Genomic DNA, 26,727 nt, shown 5'->3' on the forward strand with positions numbered 1-26,727 from the left:
TCGATGGGAACTTTTGCTGAGCTAAGATAAGAGAGTGCAGCCCGTTCAGGACACACAGCCAGATTCTCACTGACAGGAGCTTTTGTTTTCTGTACTCATGAAGTTGAAGTGCTGCTCCCGGTGTTTACACTGCAAAACAGGAACCAAAGCAAAAGATGCGGGAGATAATAAAATAACATCTCAACAAATTGTTTAATTTAGCGTTGACTCTGAAAGTGAAAAAAAAAAATGATACCTGTGAAATCAGGACTGGGTGGCGGAGGTGACTTTGGATCACTCTGCATTCATTCTGTTGTTTATTGTTCAATTAACTCATCCATCCATCACAACAACAACTAACACACTGTTAATCATTAGTAAAACTTAAGGGAATGATGGATCTCACTGATGTGGTATGGTATTTTCGAAATTACTTTAATTGGCCCAAAGGGGGCACTACAGTCGCAGGTCAAAACAATGGGACACATCCATTATTGGTTGGCCTAGAGGGGGGCTGTGTCATTCATGGGGGACGACTTGTTTGTTGTTGCCTTGTTTCACGAGATCTGGTGAAGATTCAGTTGTTAAAAGATCTTTTTTTTTTTTTTTTTGTCTTTAAGAAGTGACACTATCATGAAATGAGGCAGATAATTCCACTGGTTTCAAGATAGTGTCACTTGATTCAGTAAAATTCTCGAGGCAAGCTGATTTGCCATGGAAACAAAGTGAAACTATCACGCCGCAATGGCAGATCTTTTTCCCTTGTAGAAAGAAAACTGAGATTTTAAGACTCAATATTGGACTAAATGAGCGCACAGTGTGTGTGTGTGTGTGTGTGTGTGTGTGTGTGTTGCCTGCAGTAACACTTCTGCTTGTCAGTCTTTTGGTCTGTCGGCCAAAACAGAGAGAGGGGAGACAGAGGCATGTTGAGGTAGAGAGAAACATGGCAAATGAGAGCCAGAGACATTTACTCAGCACGGAGAAAGAGTGATGCAGAGAGAGAGAGAGAGAGAGAGAGGGAGGGAGAGATTAGAGCAGCAGCCTATTCTCTCTAGTTGCAGCTCCCCTGCCCTCGCAGTGTGATGGGGTCATCAACACAATCCTACTACTTTATCACCTGGGCTTTAAACTTCCCTCTGTCTTTTGCTCTGTCACTCACCCAGATGCACACACACACACACACACACACACACACACACACACACACACACACACACACACACGCACGCACACACACACCAACATGCTGGGAGCTGATGGAAGAATTGTATTTGACTGTGAGAACATTAGCCTTTCAAAGGTGATTTCCAGAGACTTCGGGGGAAATAGCTCCTCAAATGCAAAACGTGGAAATCAAATGTGTCGAATCTGATATTTTCTTCTGTCACTGCGCATCACTCAAGAGGGGCTTATTCAGCGGCTGCCAGCGACGACACGCAATAAGTGTTGCCTTTATGTAAAACCAATCCTTATGCTTAGCTCATGATCACATCGCCCTTGAGTGAAATCCTTGCCTCTGACACACAAGGCATTTTAACATTGTTATGGAGCTTTTCCCCCTTAAAAACAAATGGTAGAATTCCTCTAAACCTGCGGTTCTCAACTGGTCTAAGGCTCTTACATTTGTCCTCAGTTATTAAGTCACAGCCCGTACATAGGAAAACTGAAGAGCCAGTGACATTCATTATTTTATTTTGCAAAATGAAACGTGCAGGAATCCACAGTGCATTCATGTACAGTTAAAACACAAAACAAGCAAAGTGCAACCCAATGCAATAAAAAAAAAAAAATTGCAACAATTGCATATTGATTCAAGCCCACCGAAGATTTTTTTTTAATGTGTTCATGTTTTTTTTTTTTTTTTCTTAATGTCAGGCTTTTTTTTTTTTTTTTTTGGTAATATTTTTAGTTTAGTTCATATGAGTCAAGCAAATATTTTGTTTGCTATCCAGAAATGGATATATACAAAAAGTTTTTTTTTTTTTTTTTTGATGTAAGTAAACCACGTTTAATGCTGCACTTGTCAGTGAAGGTAGTCTTGCTCACCTGCTCCACTTTTGATACCTGACCAACCGCTATTCAAAAGCTTATGTGTTGTTTCTATCTCACTCTTTTTTCTTTTAAAAAGAAACATGGTTGTCTTCCTATCATGCTCTGTCCTTTCAGACACTGCCCTGAAGACAAACGGAGAGAAATGAAAGCATCGTCTGACAGCTTTGCACAAGTCAGATTCACCCCTACTCCGTCTCAGTACACCGCCATGGTTTCCCATGCGAGCATGCTGCAGATCACCTTCGCCGCGTGGTGGAATCTCACCAGAAGTTCAACTCTAAGTGGTCCTGAGCCCAGTCAGTGGAAGGCACGGTGCGTCGAGCGGCTGGCGAGCTAATCGATAGCGAGCTAATTGAAAAATAGCAGCAGGAAATGTGATAATGTGGCTGTTCTCTCTGCTCTAACTCTGGCTGCACTCTACACACGCCTTCCTCTCCCATTCGCGCTCTCCGGAGCCTGGTCTGGGTCCTTCAATCTCGTGGCTCTCTAATAAGGCTGGAGCCACTGGTCGAGCCTAATGAACATCACAGCTGCTCTGGCTGAGACACACAGACACAGGCGCTCAGCAGCATGCTCGCAAGTAAAGCTTGACATTTACTCCCGAACCTGACGGGGCCTGATTGGTTCAGTTCAGTTCCTGCTTAATTTTAGGCTTAATTGCTTGGTTAGGGTAGTGTTCAGGCTGAGTGGCACACACACACACAGGCTTTTATTTATTTATTTTACTAATTGTGGGCAGAGCCAGAAAACAGCACAGTTTGTAATCCTGTAGACTGTGGCTGTTTGATAAGTTATATTATGGCCTGCAGCATTCACACTGGAACCATGTCCGTTATTGTTGTCTGTAGTCTGCATGTTGTGATTATTGTGTATACTGAGATTTACTTTGATGTGTTTTAACCAAGTTGTGCAGCCAAAGGCAAATTTCCACATCTGTGGAAAATAAAGATTATCTCTCTGTAAGTCTAGAATATTCCTGTCTCTTCAGGAATGAGACTCCTCTCCTCTCATCAGTCAAAATGTGTAATAGCCCATAGAATTATGAGGAGGAGAAACATCTAGTGTGAGATCATTATCTAGCGGACAAGTTAATTAATGCTAATTTCGGGCTCGGGCTGAGAAAAAAGCGGTTATCTTTCACATTCGGGTTGAGTTTGGACAGAACCTTCTCAGACAAAGGTCGGGTTGTGATTGAAAATTTGGGCCTGGGTGAAGCTCTACCCACAACAGCATAAATGTGCACACTGGCACGTAGACGGATACAAACGCCGAGACTATCTCCATTCTCACAGTCCCCACTGCCAGCACAGCATCACCGTAATAGGAGGCAAGAACACAGCAGGAGAAGCCAATGAGGTATCAGCGCCTGCCATTTGACACATCAAGCTGCAGCCGCCTCCAAGGCAGCACCACAGACAGGGAGTAGCATGCAGGCAGGAAAGCAGGAAGCGCAGTCAAGACGGGCTTGGCAGGCGGGCAGGCAGGCATTCAGGAAATCAAGACGACAGGCAGACAGGAAAGCATGAAGGCAAGGAGGAGGGGAAGCGAGCGGGTAAATGGGCAGAGGAGAGAGACAGGCCAGCGGAGGTGGGTGGCAGTGCTCTTGGAGAAAGGGAGAAGGGGGATGTGAGAATAACAAGGAGAGGAGGGGATGATGCGGCGCAAATGGAGGGCCTGGGGAGACACAGCTAGCAGGCAGGGGAAGAAGAAATGTGTGTGCAGGGGAGAGGAGTTGGTTGAAGGGTGAGAGGGAGAGGGGTTGGGGAGTGGCGGCGGGAGGGAGGAGAGGGGAAGAAGGGGGTCTCTCATCCTATCTCAGACTCTCGGGATCTCTGCATGTCACCAGAGCGCATTGTTCTGCCAGACATGAGTGACATTGATGGGCACCGGGGGGCTGGAAGATCCAGCACATTCCACTCCTCCCAATTCCCCTGGACGGGCCTCTCTGTGCCTGTGACAAGATGGCGAGATGTCTCAGCTGAAGAGCGACAATCTCTCTCTCTCTCTCATTCACACTCACTCACTTCCATCTTTCCTCTCTCTCTCGTTGACTGTTAATATCTCCTCTCTGTCTCTCGCCCAGTCTTTCACTCTTGTTTCTTTCTCTCTTCGTCTAGCTCTTAGCATTTTTCTCTCACATGAGGAGCGGGGCAGGGAGTGGTGGTATCCAAGCCTTGGATTCAACTCTGGGTCATGCCACTTACAGAAGTTGACTCTGTTATTGTGGGCAAGGAGGGAGGAGCACAGGAATATGGAGGGGGGATTTTTTCAGGCGGTGCAAGGAGAGCCAGCTGCAGTGGTGTGCTGGGAGCTCAGGGAGATCGGTGAAAAACGAGGCATCTGCAGAGAGGAGAATAACAAGCAAACTGAACGGCATCCTAGACAAGATCCTCCACCCCCTCTGGGCTGATGCAACTACAGAGCACCTTCAGCCTCGGCTCCTCCCCTCCTCATGGTCCAATGTGGGGCATCAGGTGCTGCTTTGTGCCAACAGTCATCAGACTGTACAATGCGTCCTGCCCAGACGGCCTGAGCCTCGGCCAACGAGGTGTAATTCTGTGACAGGACACCTGCACTGTCTGTCCTGGATTACCTTTGCATTTCCAAGCCCTGAACTTTGTTCACACTGCCAGGCCAATCTGATTTGATTTTCAAATCTGACTTATAATTCTACTCTGCCTCACATTTTACCCCTTTAATAAAAAATAATACATGGAAGTGATCTGACGGTTCAAACTGAGTTGCATATCAAAAATGTGATTTGATTAACATTTGAAACCAACTGAGCAGGTGATTTGAAGCAGAAAAAAACAGATTTCATGTGATTGCTCAGATGGCAGAACAACTATCTGGCTCAAATCAGCTATTCCACAAAATCAATTTTGAGCTGCCTGCTTGAACGTAGCCTACCTGGCATTTGCTTGCACAGTGTATATGTTAAGGCATATGTCACATTTGTTCCTGATTGGTATGCTATTCTTTATAAGGTTTGCATATTTTTTGCTCATGTTGATGTACATCTCTGGAGACATTTTCTTTTTCTTTACATAAGCTTCCATAGGCCCAAAATAAGTTATGATCATAATAATGATAATGAAAGCAGCTCCACTGCACATGTGTCTTAGCACATTGTAGTGTAACATTTTCTGTACAGATGGTACCTCCCATCTGGAGTTTATAGGGTGAGGTGGGAGAGGGTGGACAGCTAGTAATGCACACTCTGTAAATCTACATCTGCAGTTGTGTAACTTATGTAGATTTGTACAAAGCTTTGTTAATATATGCACACCTTTGATATACTGCAGTTTTCCTCATGCTGTCATTTCATTTGCGAAATTGTATATGTGTATGTATCTAGTCATACACTTTTTTTATGCTTTCTCGCATTTCTACTTTATGTTTTGCCATTTGAAATTGTCTGTCGTGCACGTTCTCACATCCTCCCATTTTCTCTGTTTTTATTTAGATTCTGTTTTTTCTCGTTCCTGTTTGCTGCTGCAAATGCCTAAATTCCCCATGGGCATCATTGAAGTTTCATCTAATTTAATATGTCAGAGAGCAATCCAGCCGACTGAGATGACAAATCTTCACCGGCCCTGCATTTACAACCTGCAGTCGTACCGTTCCGTTTGCAGCGGGCAAGTGCGCATATACGCTCATACTCGTCACATCAAAATTTTATGGATAGTTTCAGTGAGAAAAAAAAAAGATACTTCCTACTCCTGGAAAATGTTTGCAGAGATGAAAGTAAAGCCAGTATGAAATGTCATATTTTTTTAGTGTTATGGACACTAAACCTATTATAGAGGCAAAACCGCACATGCACATGCATGCTGATATCAACATGGTTTAGGTCAGCTGATCCATCACACCGGTGCCCATTAGATGTTGAAAAATGATGTAAATGTAGGCTCACCATTTCACTCACAGAGCGTGTATCTTTTAAAAATGTTACTGTGGTGCTGCATTTTCCATCAGTTGCCCTTTGGTTTGCTTCCTTTTTTCTTTTACGGCGCCTTTTCCCTTCTTTAATCACAGTGGAGCCCTTATCAAGCAGTTCGCACCTTAAAAGCAGTCTTTCCCTTTCTTCTTTGTCTATCTCAGCTTCAATGATGCAATTTATTTTGCTGTGAAGACAAGCCAATCTTGTTTTGTGTGTGTGTTCGCCTCCTCAAAAGCTGCCTGGCTTACCTGTATCTCCGGCTTCATCAACCTCCTGATGAAACCCATACTGGCCCTTCTGCTGATAAGGTAAGCTAGGCAACAAGATATATCCATCATTCACCTACTTAACACAAACACACACACTTACCTGCGTGTGTGGCTATATGTGTGTTTGCGCGTGTGTGTATGTGTATGTCTGTGTGTGTGCGTGTGCGGGAGGGGGGTTATACTATAACAAGATTAGGATTAGAAATGTGAATGAAATCACACCCTCTGCTGCCTCCCAAGTAATCAAACGGCCTCAAACAAAAGAGCAGTTCATTTAGTGCCACTAATTCCTGCTTGGTGGCTTCACGGCATCGCGGTCTCATTATTCTATTAACCCCCACGCCTCCTCCCCATCCACACATACACACACACACACACACACACACAAACACACACGCACACACAATCCCAAATGCACACCAACTCATAAATTGTGTTGTGGGACTGCTGCCAAAGTGGAGCCTGGGTTCAGCTGGGTAGTTAATCACCTCCTATAGCATGTAATTCATGTAAACAATGTTTGTTTCTGCGCCAGGAGAGCGAGAGCCGCCCCCCCCAGGCGCTAGTTAGCTGTGATGTGGCGCCGTACCGTACCTGGGAATAGGTGTTCATGTGCAAAAGGGTCAGGGGTCACAAGGTGTTCATAATTGACTCGCTCTGCCAAGCACGAGTGGAAACACGGAAAATCAGCCGCTAGAGTAAAGCCGGTTGTCGCGATGGCGCTCCTGGCAGGGAGAGAGGGGGGGGGACTGCGGAGCGTGAATATGAACGGAAAGATTAATTACGCTCAGGAGGAGAGGGGTTGATGTTTGTGTGTGCAGGTGTATATGTTGTGTGTCTTTAATTGTGTGTGTGAGTTGTTGCATTAACTAGCTTTGGCCCATCTGTGCACACAAGCCGTGTGTTGGGACTTGCGTCATGCAGCGGACCCTCTGACCAAGTGTAACCCGCCGCAACTCGCCATTACCATATTAAACCCACCGAGACCTTTTGAAAGATGTAACTTCTTCTGCATCTCTTGGTCGGTTTCCACGGTCACTGTGTACACAAGGTCATTTAGTTTCTGATCAATAGCTTGTATCGAGCCTACACCCCGCTCCTCCACCATCCCCTGGTTCTGAAATGGCCGTTAAATCGATGGGAACAAATGAAATTAAGCTCCTGGGCGGCTCGGAGGAGCAAATGATCTTCCTGTGATTAATAACACACTGTAAACGCATCGGCGCTGGGCATATCACATCAGAGAGTATTTCCTTCCCCTCTGCTTTTTTCCTGCGGGTAAGAGAATGAAGCTGTGGTAATGGTGTTTATATGAGAGAGCACCGTGTGATACAACATTGAAATAAGGCCAAATGGTTTTCACTGTACAGATGGAAATATGTTGCTCCGACAGAATATAATTATGAAGTTTGGAGAAAACAAAAAAATACTGCTGTTTTGAAAAGAGTTTCACAACTTGCCATACGTTCCTGTGTGTAAGCACACCTAATGTAATGGCAGTTTAACACTCTGTCGAGCCATTATTCCTCCTGTAATGGCTTTGTTTATGTTTTGATTCGCTGGATCGAAGATGTTTTTATGCCATTAATTGATTGGCCAAGCATTAATACAAGAACTGACTGTACGTGACAGCTAAACATTACAGGCAGCCAGGGCTTTTACATACATTTACCTCCACCAGGCAGTAACCCACAGGGGGTATTGGGTTGTGTGTGTGTGTGTGTATGTATCTGTCCACAGCTCATCTCACATGCTGTATGATCAAGGACCTCTTGTGGATGTGGTGATTCAAAACTGTTGAAAAATGTCTGTGCTATTACTGCTGCCTCTCTTCATTCACTGTCTAGCTCGCTTGACCACCGCTGTGCTCCCTCTCTCTCTCTCTCTAATATTTTTTTCAGGTTTTTTTCACCATATTTCCTGTTTCCTGTTGGCCTCTGTGTGAAAGTCTTATGATGGCAGGGAAAACACTGTTTTTGCAGTCCCTGTGTGTGTGCTTGTATCTGTCCACAGCTAATCTTGTATACTACTGGGCCTATCAGCCTAATGTTTTTTTGTGCACAATTATGACTTCATCATTATGGACCACTTGTGGTTATGATGGTCCTTGATCATACTCAGCTGGGTTTTCACCTACGTCTGAGCATCAGAGTTTATTATTTATTTTTTTATTTATTTTGAACACGTATAAGGGACAACAGACAATGCAACAACAGGGTAACAGAAAAAAGTAAAAAAAAAAAAAAATAGATGAATTCAATGTTATTTCCTAGATGGCCAGCACATGTTCAAAAGGGAGTAGGAAGAAGTTAAAAACGTATATGATCCTACCCCTTGAGTTCCTATAGAGTTGGGGAGATACGCAGTTTGAGGCTGTAAAAGTTTTGTTGGTAGTGTTTGAACACCTCAAAATTAGCAAAGCTAGGCCTTTGTTAATCAAACTATTTATGGTATCCTTAGATTTGAGTATATTTAGAATTCACGTGACAATTTCAATTTCTGGATTGAGCCATTAACATCCAGCTGAAAAGCATCCGTTTCAACATTGTCTCAGTGCAAGCTGCTGCCGCCCCACTCTCTCTCTTTTTTTTTCTCTCTTCTTTTTAAACGTCATCATCATCATGACCTCATTAAATCAGGATGGTCTTTTCATGTACTTTCACAAGCAGTTGACTCGGGCGCTGGTTGCCAGTGGAAATGGCAGAGCCTGTGGGTTTGGTCCCTGGGGGCCTGAGAGGCATGGCACCGCACCGGCTACCTCCGCTCGCTGTGTGGTTTGCTCAGCTTTTCTTCTGGGCGCAGAACCTCTCCCTCTCCCTCACCGCGGCTGCACAGATGGGTCATACTCTTTTATTCATAAGGGCTACGCTAACTTTGATCTCGCTTTGCATTTGCAGGATGTGTCAGAGATTGAGACGGAAGGAGTGTGGGAGCGAATGAGCGGGTGATGGAGGCAGAGTGGGAGGTTATCTCGCTGGCATGACACCCTACAATATGCTGGCTGTGGGTGGGCGGATGTGTAGGGGTGGTAGTCGTCTGGTGGGTGGGGGTGTCAGGGGTTGAGACACAATGGCGAGACACATAACACGTCATGTCAAGTTGGTACGGGCATGCACACAAGCATGCAGGTAAAACAAAGAGGAAAACAAGAAAAGCATTATTTTATGTATTTTAACCCCTGGAACTCTGCTTTTCTTTTACATTTTCCCATAAAGCAGCTTCACAGTTTGAAAAAAAAATCATTGTACAACTATGTCACATACATACTGTGTATCTGCTGGTTGCAACATTTCACTGAAGCTACATCACACATTTGTATTCTGTGAAATGTTCAAACCCTGAGATGCCACAGTTTTATGGCAGCGATATCACAGCAAGCAGAAAACATCTAGATGTGTTGTGCATCATTTTATACAAATTTCCCTGTAATTCAGCAGGACATATTTGGTGTGTTTGGAAACCTCGGGACCTCCTCTAGAATTTCAAATAAAATTCTGTGATTTTTGAGGAAAGCTCAGCCATGCAGCATGCAGCCGTACTGACAACCCATGCTCAAAGCTGAAGAGTTAAAAAAAACAAAAAAACACCTCACGGATTGCTAGTATAGCCGCAGCAGAACAGCATTAAGCCCTGATTATGCCCCCAAAGTGCACATCGAAACAGGACATTGTGATTCAATTTAAAAATACCAATAATTGCACCGATCAGTTATATTATGTGTGTTCGCCTACCTGGGCTGCATGTGGCCTGAAGAGAGAAATGGCTCTGTGTTCTGCTCTAAGCCCAAGCCCATTTATTAAAGTGTGTTTATCATTCATAGTGACCCAGGTTAAGTGTCCTGAGAATTATATTTAAAGCTGCGGGTCCCAGTTGGCAATTAAGTACAATTCATTACAGCAGACACACAGCCCTACAGGGGAAAAGGTAACAGCCATGGCAAAACACTGTAGCAAGCGAGATGGAGAGTGAGAAAGAGAGGAGAGGGGAGGGGAGAGGCGGAGGAGAGGGAGTGTGAGATTGATATAAAAAAAGAGGTAAAAACAAGAGCGATGTGTAGGAGGGAGAGAAAAGGCAGGGAAGATGAGTCCGAATGAGTGTGAGAGAAAGAGGAGACAGATTGCGCGTTTGTGCACGGAGGAGAGTTTGAATAGGCAGAGTGTGAAACAAAACAAAGAAGGACAAGATTGTTATTAGGAAGTGTGGGATCAGAGGAAGAAGCGGAGCCGTATTTACCAGTGTTGGAGCTCGGCTGCGCTCTTGCCCGACGGTGTGGTCTCTCAGTGCTGGCACTTCTCACAGAGAGAATTTCATGCCTTTCATTTGTTGCATTTAGATGCTGACGGCATCAGATGTTCTGGTGTTTTCTTGCCCTGTAGAGTGGTACCCCACTGCTGACCTCCTTTTGAAGACGCGACCTCCAGCTGGTTGGGGTGCGCTGTTTAAAAAAGTTTTTTTTCATTCACATCATGCACCACATGCACTTGAACTAACTCGATTTCTCATTTAGACCGTTACTCGTGTTTCGGGTGGCAGAAAGTCAACAATACAGCCTCGATATCCCGGCCTAGCTTGTCTTTGCATCTTGATCTGAAACTCAGTTCTTGTTAGACTAGCAGAGGCTTTTTGCTGGGTCCCCTGTCATTCAAATGCAGACGCAGACATGAGGCCGTGATTATGTGGATTATGGATTATGTGGGTGGTAGGCTCAGCAGTTGCACTGATAGGGCTTTAGTCCAAAGTTTAGAGAAAATACCACAGCGTAAACTGTCTCCAAAGTTGTCTGCCCACGTTTTGACTGAGAGGACCAGCCAAATCCTCTTAGATTCCAGTTTATGCAACAAATTGATTTTACTGGTTTCATTTTTAAAATAATAATCTGTAACATTTTCATGTCGGAAAATTTCCATTTGACTACCCTCTATCGCTGATTGATATAACGCAATGCGGTGGCACAACCTTGTGAAAGTTTTGCTTCCTTGAGAGTGATGTGCAGTACGTTTTTAGAATAAATACACTCGACGAAGAACTCAGTAGTATCTTTGGGGAATTTCAAGCAGAGACACCACAGCTATGATCACCACAGACATGCCCAAAGTGATATTAAAAGCAGCAAGATAGCACAGATATTAACTCTGTGTCTGAGAGATGATACGTTTTCAGTGTTGAGCCTGCACCGTGAAGCTCATATCTTGCTTAAAACCCACAGGAAAAGTCAGTCGTTCATGCGGTTGTTAACTACGCTGATCTTTTGCGTGATCTTTGCTGTAATGATCATAAGACACAAGGTCATATTCCTGAAGACTGAGAACATTTATCAGTGCGCGGCGTCTGATGCAAGTCTTCCCTGTGCTATTCAGGGTGAGCAGCAAAACATAGCTGTGTTGTTGTGATAACACCGCTCCAGTCGTGACCTAAAGGGCCAGGCTCCTCTCACATCACCTTTCCTTTTTCAACCCCCCCACCGGCCCAGCATTATGTGACTAGTATCTGCTGTGTGAAAAGTCTGCGCATTTTACTCAGACTGAAATACATAAAATCGAGCCTCCTTTGGAAACTGAATTGCATTCCATCTGGTGAGCCGTATTGCACCGATTTAAATCCAAAAGCAAACAAAACATTAAAATGAAGAAAAATCTCGGTCCAATACAGACCTGGTTCATGCATTAATTTCCAAAACATTTTCTGAATTATTTGTTTGGTCCATTGACCTCATTGTAATATGCTGCACCATATTTTTTTTTTTTTAGCCTTCAGTGTGGTAAAGGATTTTTTTTTTTTTTTTCCCCTTATTTATATATTTATGTTTCAGGAGAATTGCTCTGCTAAAACTTCTGCATCCTCCCTTGTCTCTTTTTCAGATTCTTCACAGTTCCTTTGGGGTGAGTATGAATAGGAAATGTGCTGATCACTGCATGCAATTATTGCGAGACAAAATCTTATCTAACCATACAGTTCATGAATATTGTGCTATTCATGAATGTCTGACTTTAAATACCTGTTTTGCAAACCTACCACCTCGTCAACCTCCCCCATCCCCTTTTTTCTTTTTCTCCCTTTTTCTGCCTCTCCTCCCTCTCGGCTTCTCCTAGCCATAATTATTCATTCATTCTGCTTTCTCATTGCCTGCACATTGGATAAGAGGTGCTGTAATCATTTTTTGATGGAAGGCATTTTCCCCTGTAATCCAACAGAGCGTATGCCAGGTCTCACTTTGGGTCTTTTCACATGGAGGCAGAAGAGGCTGCACCTCCTGGAGGCTTAGCATTCTTAATCTGAATGGCTTTTTGCATTTCCTGCCGTCACTGTCAACACTGCATTCCTGCTAAACAAAATGCCACACAAAGCCGACGGTGTTTGCGGTCTGTTTCAGTGTGTTTTTACTCGCAGGTTAATGCCGTACGAGGTTTACTGCTGTGATTTTTTCAAGTATACTGCTGATAGTGTAAGATAACCTTCATAAATAACTTTCCTCTCGCCGTTTAACAATGTTTCAGCAACAATTGAATTGCAGTTTGAAATTCATACGCGCACCTTTCCACCTTGGCTCGCTCACCTTCTGCATTGCTGCGGTGACGACTGTCAGTAGGCCTGATCCCATTCTTTCTTCTCCATCTCAGGACTGAAATTGCTACAATATTCACGCGCCGCATAAATAAAGCTGCAGCTGCACATTCCACAACATATATATGAGACAGGTGTCAGTACAAGGGGCACGCATGGCGTTCTTCTGTGCTGCTAGCAGTCGCATAAATAAAATTCCAGTCCTCTCGAGTCGGCTACTTATTTGTGACAGGTTGAGAAAACATGATTTCTGTTGTTGTGATTGCATTGGAAATCTAACCTAACATTTCTTTTTCCCTACACACAATGGGTACAAAGACGTTGGCGTGATGTTAAGATGTCCTGCTGTCATAAATTTCTCCGGTTTTGTTTATCTTTTTGCAAAGTGAGGATAGCTACTTCTGCTCCATACTGATGATTCTGCAATAGTGCATTCAGCTCCCCAGCCTGTCGGCCAGCTACCTGCCTGCTCCCCCTGCTGCCACACATCACTTCAGGAATCTGATGAACTGTACTAACCTCAGATTAACCTCCCACCCTGTCTTTCTTTCTCTGCAATCCCAGACCGTCGCTGGAGGTGAGACATATGTGCACGCTTGGCACATAGACACACGCACACCAAAGCAATCATACCCATACACACATGCAGGCAGACACGCACACACACACACACACACACACTGGAATGAAGTTACACATTGACAGGGTTACAGAGAGGTTTAGCATCCTGCTGCCCTACACCGTCTGACAGGACCTGCTAAGTCTGATGTTTAAAATAGACTCAGGCAGTCAGAGCACTACCAGCAACGAGGAAGAGTGCCGAGATATTTCAGGCTATTCAAGTGCAAGGACCGTTCAGTCAAATGAAAGAATAATTTGAAAGTACTTGTCTTGGAAATGATTCAAGAGAAGGCAAATTAGCAAGTTGTCGCTAAAAGGCTGAAGCATTTCTTTGGCCTTGGAAAAAAAGAAAAAGAAAATGTGCAACGGCAAAAAATCCTTCCCAAAATGAGGTAGATTTCTTGTGGAGCTTGCAAATTAAAAAAAAAAAAAAAAAAAAAAAACTGTTTTAGCTGCCCCACCTGTGGTAGTGTCTTCTGTCTTGCTCAAGGGCACTTCATCAGGGTCAGTACTTGTCAACACTGGAGCCTTTAACTCAGTTGAACTTTATTTCAGACACACAGGTACTTATCAGTGTAAAAATAATAAAATACAGAACAACACAGAGATCAAACATTTTTGTTCCAGTGTTTCCAAAAAGAAGAGGTGTAGACTCAGTTAAAGCCATTATAATCCATTTTTAATTGACACATAAATTTGTACATAAAATTCCTCGAAACAGCGTGAAAGATGGAAACATTACCAGTCGCAAATATATGAACTCAGGTCGTCAAGTCGAGGTGCAGCTTCCCCAGTCACCTTGCCATCCTGCTGCCTGAATATCTGAATATAATTGGTTATTATCTTCGCCAGTGTGGGTAAATCTACTTCTGGCCCAGGAAGTAAAGCCCAGAATGACTAAGTTCGACTGTGTATAGCCACACGTTTAAATACGAATAAGCGAAATACCGTTCAAGTAACAGCTGAAGTTTTTGAAAGTGTGAGAAATAAGCATTTGTTTTATTTTTTTTTTTATTTTTGACAAGCCACAACCCTCTGTAGACATGAGGATCTGTGAAGAAACAGGCTCACCAGAAGTGCAGTGTGTGTATGTGTGTGTGTTAGGATTACATTGGTGTCAACAATGTCGATCACAAGGTCATGTTCCCTACTTGTGTTGTGGCTAAGACAATTTTCGTCCATTTTGTCCAAGTTTCATCTATCTGCAGTTAATGAAGTTGGTTCTCTTTTTTTTCTTTTTGTCTGTAGATAGACATCAGTTCCTAGACAGTTCAATAGCAGAATTACTTGGGAGGAAATTACAGTTGTTTCAAGTCAATTTTGAAGCACTTTGGTCGGATCGTGGTGAATCAAAATTGGATTATTAACTCAGACCTTTCCCTTCGCTTATTCTCATTCCCCCGAAAACACGCACTCCATACTTCTTCAGAGTAAATTAGACCCGAGTTCAAAGTGATATTTATGGGTCACATCCATCCAGAATCGTTGCATCTTTGGACAGTATTTTTACTGCATGCATAAAACATGCAAGTGTACACACACGTGTGTGAAAAAGGCATCAAACACCCGGTACTCTTAAAGGATATGCAGTATCAAAGGGGATTTATCCCAGTTAATTTGAAAGAGACAGGATACCATAATATTCATGAATCATAATTAAATGCGATAGCTTGTACTTTAAGACCATAGTCATTCAATCACATTACATCCAAAGTGAAAACAATATGGAGCCAAAACATCAAAGACATTATTGCTCTCCTATATTGAATGCCCGATACTGATTAACAAAGTTCGCTGTAACTTCTGTAATGTTCCAAGTAAAAGTGTGAAGGAAACTATACCGTTCTTATTCTTTAAAAAACACTTTCTTCGCTCCTTTGATATTTCAAGGATAACCTTATTCATCCGTACCTGAACCGTCTGTCTCGGAGCAGATCAGTTGTTACACGCTGACACTCCTGCTAAATGAATAATAGGGAAGACTGATTTTCATGCAGGAAGAAAACAGTCGGTCACATTCAGATTTGAGTACGTAACCTTCACGGGTCACTCTGTCTCGTCTGGGCGTTTGACCCGGCCACTGGGGCCGACGCTCTCAGGTAAAGAGCAGCCATTATGTATCACCGCATTATATTTGGAGATTCTGCTGTTTCACATAATGAGAAATCCAGAGGTGAAAGCTAGAAAAACATACCAAAGAACACTTAGACACAGTTGAACCTTGTGAGATTTGTGATTTTAGTTCATTCTATTCATTTATGTATTTATGTTCAATCGAAATCTTGACCCATTGCATATCGCTTATTTGTTGAGCTACTGAGGAAACACAGCCTCAGATGACTGATAAAATCATTCGGCCCAGGGTGGCTGACAACGTCTAGAGGAAACAGCCAGACTAAAGTAAGTTAAATCGGTAAGTTTAGCTGCCTGTCAAGCTCACAGACACCGGGCTGAGATTGTGCTTGCCGAGCGGAGGCTGGAGTGAGACTCGGTTCAGAGGGAGAGGAGGCGGCTAATTGTTTTCCACCCGTCTTGTGAGCAGCGTTGACCGCCGCACGGGAAGGAGCCGTGACCGCTCGCCAGTGTCCAAGTGTGTTAAAAGCCTTCCCACCGTGCAACACGTCCTGGACTCATTTCACACCCTTCTCACTATAAGGGAGCCCAGCAATGTGTGTGTGTGTGTGTGTGTGTGTGAAAATGTGTGTTTGGGATGTTGCTGTATGTGTAAGCTTGTGCGTGCTCCTTGATGCACATGCTTACTGAACACATTTATGTGTTAATGTGTATGTTTTCCTATGTGTTTCTCTCTGTGTGGGTGTATAGCACATATGTCCTCATGTGCATGTGTTGTGAGAGAGAATTTATGCGTGTGTGTGTGTGTGTGTGTGTGTGTGTGTGTTTAGGCCCGTCTTCATCGCACGGTGGCCCACAATAAAGGCAACTGCGGCTCTCAGCGTGATTTGTGTCGCCTAGAAGATTTCTCTTAGTGAAGAACATTTTCCACACGCCTGCTCACTCGGTGGGAGGGGAGTGTTTGGTTAATCCAATTTAGAAACTGGGCAAACAGATTTTTGTCGTGCTATGCTGCTCCGAAAGTGTTCAATCATACTGTACTAAAACGTAGGAATGCCACGCAAGTGTATGATGCTCAGTGGAAATACCAAGGTCCATATGGGATTCATATCACACAAACAAGTCCAGTTAGCATTTGTGAATGTCAGCGTGTCTCCCGCAAAGGTGGTAAACCCAAAGACTCTAGTCTATGATGCCATACTAATGCACAACCTGCACCTTTACCACTGACAGTGACAGTGGCGCTGACAGAAAACTGTTTCCAGACAATCATCTACTGTCATCACCTTTTGTGATCATCACCTTTCCTGTTTTTTTTGTGACATTATAAAGCCCTGTCTCTTAAAACATGGCGTTTTCATACAACTAAATTGCATTCTTAAACATATATGGGGAAACTTAACTTGATTTGGTCAATTTGTGGTGTGCTGGTAAGGGTTTTCCGGCACACCACACGGTCTTATGTGATTTTCAGTGAAGGAACCATTTGATGTTTTCTTCAAAATTCGCCTAATCAAAAGACCTGTGTTACCTAACAAGGAATCCTTGCAAACAAGACAAATTTTATTTTTTTCTGACCTATAAAAAAAAATGTAAAAATCCTCCTTCACTTGCAATATTGGAGAACGGGCAGGTTACTAGATAGACTGTGTCTCTAAGATCCCGCCGGTTAAGATCAGACGGGGTATAAGATTGACGGAAAAACCAAGCAATTCATCATCTCCAATTACCCAATCTGATCAGAGTGAAAGGGGGGTCAGAGGGGACGGAGAATCGTTGAGAGACTTGCACCAATAATCTGCAGGGGTCATGTCACCCCTCGCTACAGGGCTCTTCCTCCCGTCAGGCTCTTAAAAGGTGTTTCTGTGTGTCTGAACTGAACATATGAATCAAGGGTAAATACCTCGGCTACATAGAGACATATCCTATTAACCACCTGTCCATTACATTAGAGACCACCGGATCCATCACAGCAATGGTCTAGGTGTGTGTGCCCTTGTGTGTGCATGTGTAGGTGTGTGCAAGCAGAGTGTGTGTGTGTGTGTGTTCCTTTGTGAGATTGCGGGGATATATCCATGTGCACCAGCGTACACGGCCTCTGTGCATGTGAATGTATGTGTGTACATGTATTATGGGAAATAAAACAGTGTGTACCAGATTGGCCATGGGCAGAATAGAAAACAGGACCCGATCTTATTGGTTCACCTCCCTTGAACATATAAACGGGTTTATAGGCTTAGCACATCATGACTATTATTGTACATGGGGTGCACATGGCTAAGTATCTTTCTGCCGTGTTCTCACTGACCTACTGCAGAAATGATAGTGTTCATGGAATCAGGGTTGAGCTTCCTCTTGGTGTGTTTTATAGGACCAGCATACACCAGTATACAGTTACAGAGTGCCTACACTGCCCTTCAAATGGCATGTGTGTGATGATGGGCTCATATTCAAGCTGATTCAGGAATTCATAAGGTATGTCAAGCTGAACAATTCCCCGAATTTAAGTGGCGGCCATTATGCAGAAGACGATGAAATACTGCTGTTTCCCAGGTTGCACTTTTTTCAGTCTAACAAAAGATCATTCCCCTGCTTCCCCATTGAACAAAAAAAAACAAGAAAACAAACCATATTTCAATGTAAAACAGCATATTAGGTCTATCCATTCATCAGTTATCATTAGTTATTGTTACACATCAACATTGACATTCGAACACACACTGGCTACTGTATGATAACATTGTATATAATATGATAGGAAAGTGTCAACTGACATCTTGAATAATGTGTTATAAACAGTAGGCTACAGTAATAAGTGATGCTCCTGGAAAATGTAAAGGTATAAAAGCCAGAGTCTGATCACCAAATGCCAGTTTCATGCATTTTTCAGCACTTTTGTATTGTGGCAGCCTAAAAGTTGGAGGAACGGGTTTGTGAGCTATATGGTGGAAGCAAAGCAAACTCATGTCGCTGAAAGCCCTGTGAGAGCCCTGTGCACAAAGCAGAACAGAAAATATGGAGTGGATTTTGATGTATTGCAGCCTCTGCAGAGACTTCAACTCAGCTTTGTCTCCCTTCAACATGGAATTACTGAATGCACGGTCCCTTATAAATAAATCTTCACTCATACACAACTTGTCCTGGATAAGGGGCTGACATGCATCTTGTGCCAGCCTGCACCCTGGCACCGCCCTGGGGTCTTCTCCTCAGTGCGTTATGAGCTCAGCACATTTGGCTTCAGGGATTTAGAAAAAAAACCTCCATCATTGATTGTGGTAGGTGCTTGACCATCATATATTGTGCCAAACTCAAAAAGTCTCTCTTGCCGTCACCTGAGCTGTCCTCCCTTGAATGCCTAGCTACCAAATGCACCCCTTCACTACACTTTCCTATTTACGGTCGCCCCTAAACCAAAACCATCCTTTACCTCCTTTCAAATAACTGCCTCACATCCCTCTGTTCCATAGCAGCTTATATATTAAAGAGACAATCCACCCATAATGCACAGAAATATATTTTCCCATTTACCCGCAGTGCAATCTATCCATCCAGATCTGTGAGATTTGGCAATGTTTCCGGTTGTCTTCTGTTCCTCTGCAGAGAGTAGTTTCCAGCAAAACTTTTATCTCCTGATGGCCGTGGATTATGCTGGGTATCAGTGTTGTGGTTTTTGGAAAGAGCTGTTGCTGTTGAGTTTTTCGCATGTAGCCTACATTTTTGACTGTTTGAGCTCCTCAAACAAACGCATATCCAGTCGCAATCCACTGCAGTGAATGGAGACTCACTGGAAGCCTTGCAAAATCATACAGAAACTATCTGGGTGGATAGATTGCATTAGGAGCAAGGGTTTTTTTTGTATTTTGGGTGAACTGTTCCTTTACCTCGCCTGCTCCTCTTCTTTGTCTCCTCTTAACCTTGATCCTCTGCCTCGGAGCCAGTGCACCAAATTTATCCAGACAGGAGTCGAGGAAACATTCTGCTAAATGAAATCCTCCACATGTCCCCTGGATCCCACCTGGGTCACTCCTCGGCCCCACTTCATTCTGCACATGCTCCCCCCTTGGCAGTGTCATCAGCAAGCATGGGATGTCATTCCATTTCTTTGCCAACAACAGTCAGTTGTAACATAAAAAAAACTGACTGACCCATGTCTCTCTGCTGCTGCATCAGATCTCTGCACCTGCCTTGAGGAGATAAGGGTGTGAACATCAATAGAACTGAGGCCATTCTAATCGCCACTGTCCACCAGGCCCAGGGTATCTGCAGCTGTGAAAAAAAAAAAAAACAACTCTGAAAAAGTGTGAATTTAAAGCCTTAAAAACTATTAAAACTTCAGCTGCATATCAGTTCTTATCTTAATAAACTGCAAGGTTAGTTGTGCATAACTTTTTCCTCCCATCATATCTGCGTGGCTAAACACAAATGGACTTCATATCCCGCAATGAGTTCCTGTTGTCTTAGTTCACATACTGTCCTTTTATTGTTTCACAGTGTTCATTAGCTGTGCTCAGCTGGACACAATGTGTGCTGATTTTTCCTATTTTGTTTTTCTTTTTCTTTCTTTATTTTTTTTTAAGATTACTTTTGGGGCATCTAATTTGCTAAATTAGACAGACAGTGGAGAGAGATGGGAAACACAGGGAAGAGAAAGGCGAGGACTTGCAGCAAAGGGCCTGGGCCAGATTAAATCCCAGGTCACTGCAGCCAAGTTAACCTCAGTAATATGTGGTACACACTCGACCAGTTACGTTACTAAATCGGTCTTAATTTCAGTTTAAGGTAGCATTTAAAATGACTGAGAGTCTAAAAAATTGTATTTATGAAAACCGCAGGATATCCTGAGCTCCAATCATTGTCTATAAATTTCTCACACTCGCTCAATAAACCACCCCTTCTCATCTGGAATCTGGACACCAGATTCAACCCTCATCTGACATTTGACGACTAAATAAAGCTTGACAGTGCTTTCATTATCTCAAGTCTGGACCATAGAAAGTCTATAAATTCCCTCAAGTCTGTATATTAATGACAGCATATCCCATTAGCTGTGTCCTTGTGAATTGTTTGACACTAACAATAACGCCTTGCATTGCAAGTGTAGTCAACAGCCAGTGCCTTCATAACTCGGATAGCGCTGTTTGTTCGCTGCAGTAAAACTCGATTAACAGGTCTTGATTATGCCTTATAAAAAGCTGCAATCAGCTAAATATCTTTATTCAACAAAATACCAGGTAAATTAAATCATTTGATGCTACCAAATAAATGCAGCTTATTATGGCATGTGGGTGAAATCTTTAAAAAAGAAAACACATTTTATTCAATGGTGTGCCCATGGTAATTGGTTCATATAAATGCAGAAATTGTGCACAAAAAAAGAGGACACGAGTGAACCAGAATGGGGAAAAGAGGTGTATTGTGTGCATGCAATCCCATCACATGCCCTCAGTGTAACAAATCATGGCCTCAAAATGTATTTTTCCCCCCTGCGGCCACTTCCACACTCTATACTCCGGTTGTTCCCCACTTGTAATGAGCTTTCCAACTACCTGAGGGCACTTTGGATTGTGGGATCTATTACAGCATGCCAACCACTTCTGTGTAGTGCATTTCATTTTTTATTTATCACGGGTATTAGTATTAGTTTTAGTATCAGGATTAGTACTATTTGATGTAGCAGTGGCATTAACAACTAATGTGAAGGGGCCAACAACAGAGACAGACTGTGGCATTGCAGCTCACAGGTGTTAATGCGTGTAACCGTAATGTGTGTGTCATATGTGTGGCTGAGTGTGAAGCGGGGTGTCGCTGAAATAGAGCATGCTTTATTGCTCAGCATGCTCAGTCAACTTTTCCCGAATATTTTTTGCTTTATTTCACCTAAAACGCCCTGTAGCATGTTGACCCTAACACACAACTTACCACATCAGACTGTTATGATTTAGCAGTCACTGCATAACCAAGCTCTTATTAGCTTGACAAGATGGGTAAATTGAGTTTGCCTGTGTTTTCCCCCTCACAGTTTCCCTGAGTGTGATGTGAAACAACAAGAAAACATGAGCTCACCTGAAATTTTTATGCTTTTAATTCTACCTTTAGACCAAGATGCATTTTTTTTTTTTTTTTTTTTTTAAAGTAAAACATACGGATTATGGGATTGGAATGCAGTGGCCTACAATATATGATAATATGATTATGCAGTATGATAAAATGCTTATTATGTTGTGCAGTATAGTAAGATAACATAATGGTTTGATAACCTTTGCTTTCATTACTAGCCTTACTGGTTTTGAGGACTACATATTTGGACTATAATAAGGCACATGAGAGGAAGCTGTCCTCTGATTTTCCCAGTTAAAACCCCTACCCATTAATACTTTATGCTCATTAGATATGGGACAATAGTGGGAAATATAAAGACCCAATCTTTATTCATTCAAATAGAGGTCACCCGCACCAGGTGTCTTTCTTCTGTAGATTATAAATTGCCCCCTCTCTGTCTGTCTGTCTTTCTCTCTCTCTCTCTCTCTCTCTCTCTCTCTCTCCTTCCACCCACCATCGCGCTGCGTTTGAGAAAGTCGCCTGAATTTAAATGGGATAAATCATAAATCTGATTAGGTGAATATTCTCTGTGATCTGGAAGGCAATATGGAGGAAAGATGAGGAAAGATGGAGATGAATTGAAAAAGACGAGGAGACTCTTTTTCTCTTTCTACCCCCCCACCTCCGCCGTCCACCCCCATCAGAGCGAGAGTTTAGTTGAATAATTTACCAGCAGGGGCAATAATGTGAGATACTTCGTTAGACGGAAAAGGCTCTCCGGTGTCAACAGGGATGTCTCCTAATTGAGGCGCCTTTGATGGGGTCCAATCCGTATCACGACGATTTAAACAGTCACATGACCTTCGTTAGTAACCTGGAACTTTGAACAGTCATTAGAGAATTTCCGTGCCGCTTTCCCAAACAATCACTAAGTCGCTAAGAGATTTGTGATGTGATTTTGTGATTTTTTTAAAATGTGGCGTTCTGACATGTGGCTCTGTTCTTTAGGGAACTCTCAAGACTCGGGGATGTAGCTCTCCTGATGCACAGGATTACACACAACATTTTAAAAGAGAGAAACCGGCGACACAACAGTAACAGGGATGCAGGTCATGATCCAGTGTCACACAAAAATAGCTGTAGCCAGAGATAAACTGGAAAAGCCTCGCACCTCTCATGAATATATGCCCCCGGTGTCTTATAATTTTACAATCCTACTGCTTACTGCTGAGAAATACGTATACTAAAAAGTGAGTGGACTGACCATTCCCCATGAAAGAAAAACAAATGACCATACATTAACCAAGCCTTTTTACGTATTATCTGGAAGATACAGTTCATTACAGGTTGTGAGGTCAGGATGCAACGCTGACTTATGAGCCCGATTTTGTCACATTAATCAGTCTTAGGCCATTAGCTGCGAATGTTATTAGCCAGAAGTCTCAAAGGTTTATCTGAGTTATATACAAATATAAGGAATATACACAGGCAGACGGATTGCATAAGTTCTCTGATGGCCGTGTGGCTCACTAGATGTTTTATGTAGAGCTGCAAATGGTTTTGTAGCAGCACAAGTATTTTTACAGACCCAAGAGTGGATGTTTCACAAGTAATTTCATGTTTAATATATGTTTTTCAGAGATCCTTGGGAAGGTAGACCAAAATAGGTTGTAAGGTTGGTGGTGAAGTAGTCTTATCTGGTTTTGGAACCAAGCTGGGGAGATGATGTAGTTTGGGAAGTACTTGCAGTGCCACCATGATATACTGCAAAAATATGTCATTTAGTCTCATATTCAGTCTTTTTTTTTTCCCGTAAGTGAGAAAAATCTGCTAGAAGGACACAACAATCCCACTTGTTTCCAGTGCAGTAGCCCTTGTTTCAGGAATTTTGAAAGGAGCAAGCATAAATTTGTTGAAACAAGGCAGAATAATATGTTTCAAGAAAAATAAAGATTTGAATATTTAATATGAGAATAAACAATTTGTGAACATGGGCATTTTAAAAGCAATTACAGTTTTGAATATTCAAAGAGAAGGCATGAAAATACTCATTTAGCCCATGGAGTTATGAAGTTCACTATGATGGTAGGTCTGTAATATGACAAAAGCTCTTTTTTGTGATTGGACATAACAATCTGCTATTCATAAGTGCTAAGTGTTAAGTGCTTTTCCTTCTCAGTGTGCATGCATACAAATCCTCCATTCCACGTTGCATAACATTTGTGCTCATCTTTTATATAAGTGCATTTGTAACTGTCAGTAACACATCATTTATTGACACAGAATACACTTGTACATCCACCTTTATCTAACCTTGGGGACCTTATTGAGTGAGGTGTGTTTTATCATGGCAGAGAAACTGCAGAGGAGAGGCCATTGATCTGTGAAACCACAACGCCAAACATCTGCCCCGCGTGCTCCGGTAATGTGAGCGCTGCAAGCCTCAGTAACTTTTTTTCACTCTTAATACTTGTGGAACCTTTTCGCCATCTGTCTGCGTTGGATGGCACTTTGCGACACAGTTAATTATTTGCTCTACCTCATTTGTGCCATCATCGCCTTGTAAATACACTAAGGGCACGCTCCATCACATTTCTCTATAAGAAAATATGCTGACATGCTAACAATCAGAAAAATGGACTGGAAAAATAAGAAAGAAAATATGCATATCTGGTTGTGTGTGTGTGTATGTTTATGCGTCTGCATATGAAGTACCTTCCAAGGGCATGTGAGTGTGAGCAAGTGACTTCCCACACCACAGAAATCTCCATCTTAACAAGTTTGAGTATTGGTTTAAGAGTTACATAAATGTCATTTTTATTAAAACAAGAAAGGAAAAAAAAAAAAAAACATTTCCAAGGAAAACTGCTCTCCTGTGCAATTCAACTTATTTCAAGGTTTTGGTCAAAACAAGTGACAGTGAATGTGGAGGAAGATTTTTGAAACAATAAAACGATGTTGGCAATGACAGAAATTACCTCAATTTCATCAGCAATTTTTTCAGTCGCTCAAAGAAAAATGTGCTAAGTGGAAGCTGGTCACTCTGGTTCTGCACCAAACAGCTAAAAATGAAGATGAAGATTTATTAGCAGTGGAAATTACCATGGGCAATTCAATGAGAGGGTCCGACTAATCACCCAGAAGTACTCTAAAGTACCCATGGGTAATTGTTTGAGCACTTTGCTGTACTTTTGTATTTAAGGAGACTGTATTAGGCTGAGGAGATTGGTGATGATTTAACACACACCTGGCTTGGTCGCTCCACACCAACAAACAAAACAATATCCTCTGGTTTTCATTCTCAGCCCTTAGAACATAGAGCACAACTGGTTTCTCTCTCCTACCAAGAAGTTAACTACATTTATCTGAGAAGACAGGCGACTACAATGACAACCAGCAAAGCTCTGGACACAAATAGGAATGTAATTAAAGGCAGTGACATCAACCTCATGCTAAACATTGTCAGTATGTAGAAAAGGTCATGGCTGAATGCAACAACTGGATGGAATCAAGCAAAACTGAGATTTATCATGTCGTTTCCTGTCATGGTTCTGAGTTTCTCCTGTTTTGGACCTTTGGTTTGGACTTGACTTTTTTTTTTTCTGTGTTTTCCTTGTGTTTTGGTGTAGTTTCCTTTGTGCTGCTGTGTCACTGCCATTAGTGGTTTCACCTGTGTCTGGTTAGTCTCCCAGTTCCTCACCTGTCCTGAGTCTGTGTAATTATCCCTGCTTGTCCAGAGGCCTGTACCATAAAGCTGGATTTGGGCTTAGCGAGCTAACTTCAGGCTTAACCCTGGCTTTTCTGTACCATAAAGGTGGCTTACTTTTTATCGGGCTACGTTGCCGTGGTAACGTATGCTGAACACCTAACCTGCTCCGGAGCAGGTTAAGTTCAGGATAAGCGCTCAGCAGGTAGAAAAGCCCCACCTACTGACCAATCAGCTCTCTTGGAAAATGGCCTGCCCATTTTCCCTTTCTTCTTCTTTTATAAAATTAAAATTAATACATTTTACAATTCTTCTTGTAGGCTATTTTTTTTTTTTTTTTTTTGTTACTCATGACTGCACTGTCCAACCAAAAATTGATCTTGTAGACTGATGTAGCCTAATGTTTATTTAACCCTCTGAATTTAATTCAGAGGGTTAAATAAAAGTTTCATAAAATACACGCCAGCCTCTGGGCTCCTTTAGGTTTCCATTAGTTTGCTCATATTTAGTATTTAGGGAGTCTGCCCTGAAAAGTCCACATGGGAGTTGATGCTAAATGTTTTACTGTCTTTAAGTGACGGTGAAATAATATTTTAACCAGCAGAATAAACACGAGGCGTCAGATGCTTTATAAAATGAAATATCAGAACCAGTTGAATCAAAGTGACGATTCTGACGAAACTCAAACTGAAGGCAGCGGTCCAGCGAGGGTCGCCCCTCACTGTGAGAGAGGGCCAGTTCCTCTGCAGGAGTGTACGGCTGAGTGGGAGACACATTCCTACTGAACACGCAAATGTTACTGTAGTCAGATCTACTCGTGCCGTCATGGTGGGGAAGTAATATTATAATCCCACTAATTTACGCATTGACACAGTCGGCGATTTTTGCCACCATTCCTTGCGGCTTTTGGCAGCTGCAACTGTGTTGCTTTTTGCCTGGATTATTGAATTATATTCCTCGTATTTATTAATGATTATTGTCGACTCCTCGGATGTGACGTATGTGGCTCGGGTAGATTTTTCCATGTCTGCGATTGGTCGCATGCAGCAAACTCCGCCCTTTTTATGTGAGCGCGCACAGATCTAGATTGGAAAAGCCTGGGTTGAATTAGCGAGTTGATAGCCGGCTTTATGGTATCGAAAATCCTGAGTGCTGATGTCTCGTTAAGTGAAGCCAGATAAGTAAGAGAAAGCCCGACTATGTTAATCCAGCTTTATGGTACAGGCCTCTGATCACTCCCAGTGTTTCCCTCAGCCTCTCCTCTGTGTTTACCTGTCTGATGCTCCAGCCTCTTTCCCAGGTGTGTCTTGTTATCTGATTAGTTCCTTGTGTATTTAGGTCCTGTCTTCAGTTCAGTTCTTGGTCTGATTGTTGTCTTTACTGCCATGTGTGTTTCCAGTGTTCCCTGTGATTATTCCTAGTGTTCCTCAAGTTCCTCAGTAGTTTTAATTATTTAATTATTTTTCTTCACTGAAACCTGCTCC

Source organism: Myripristis murdjan, chromosome 23, assembly GCF_902150065.1.
Source record: "Myripristis murdjan chromosome 23, fMyrMur1.1, whole genome shotgun sequence".
Classification (NCBI taxonomy): domain Eukaryota; kingdom Metazoa; phylum Chordata; class Actinopteri; order Holocentriformes; family Holocentridae; genus Myripristis; species Myripristis murdjan.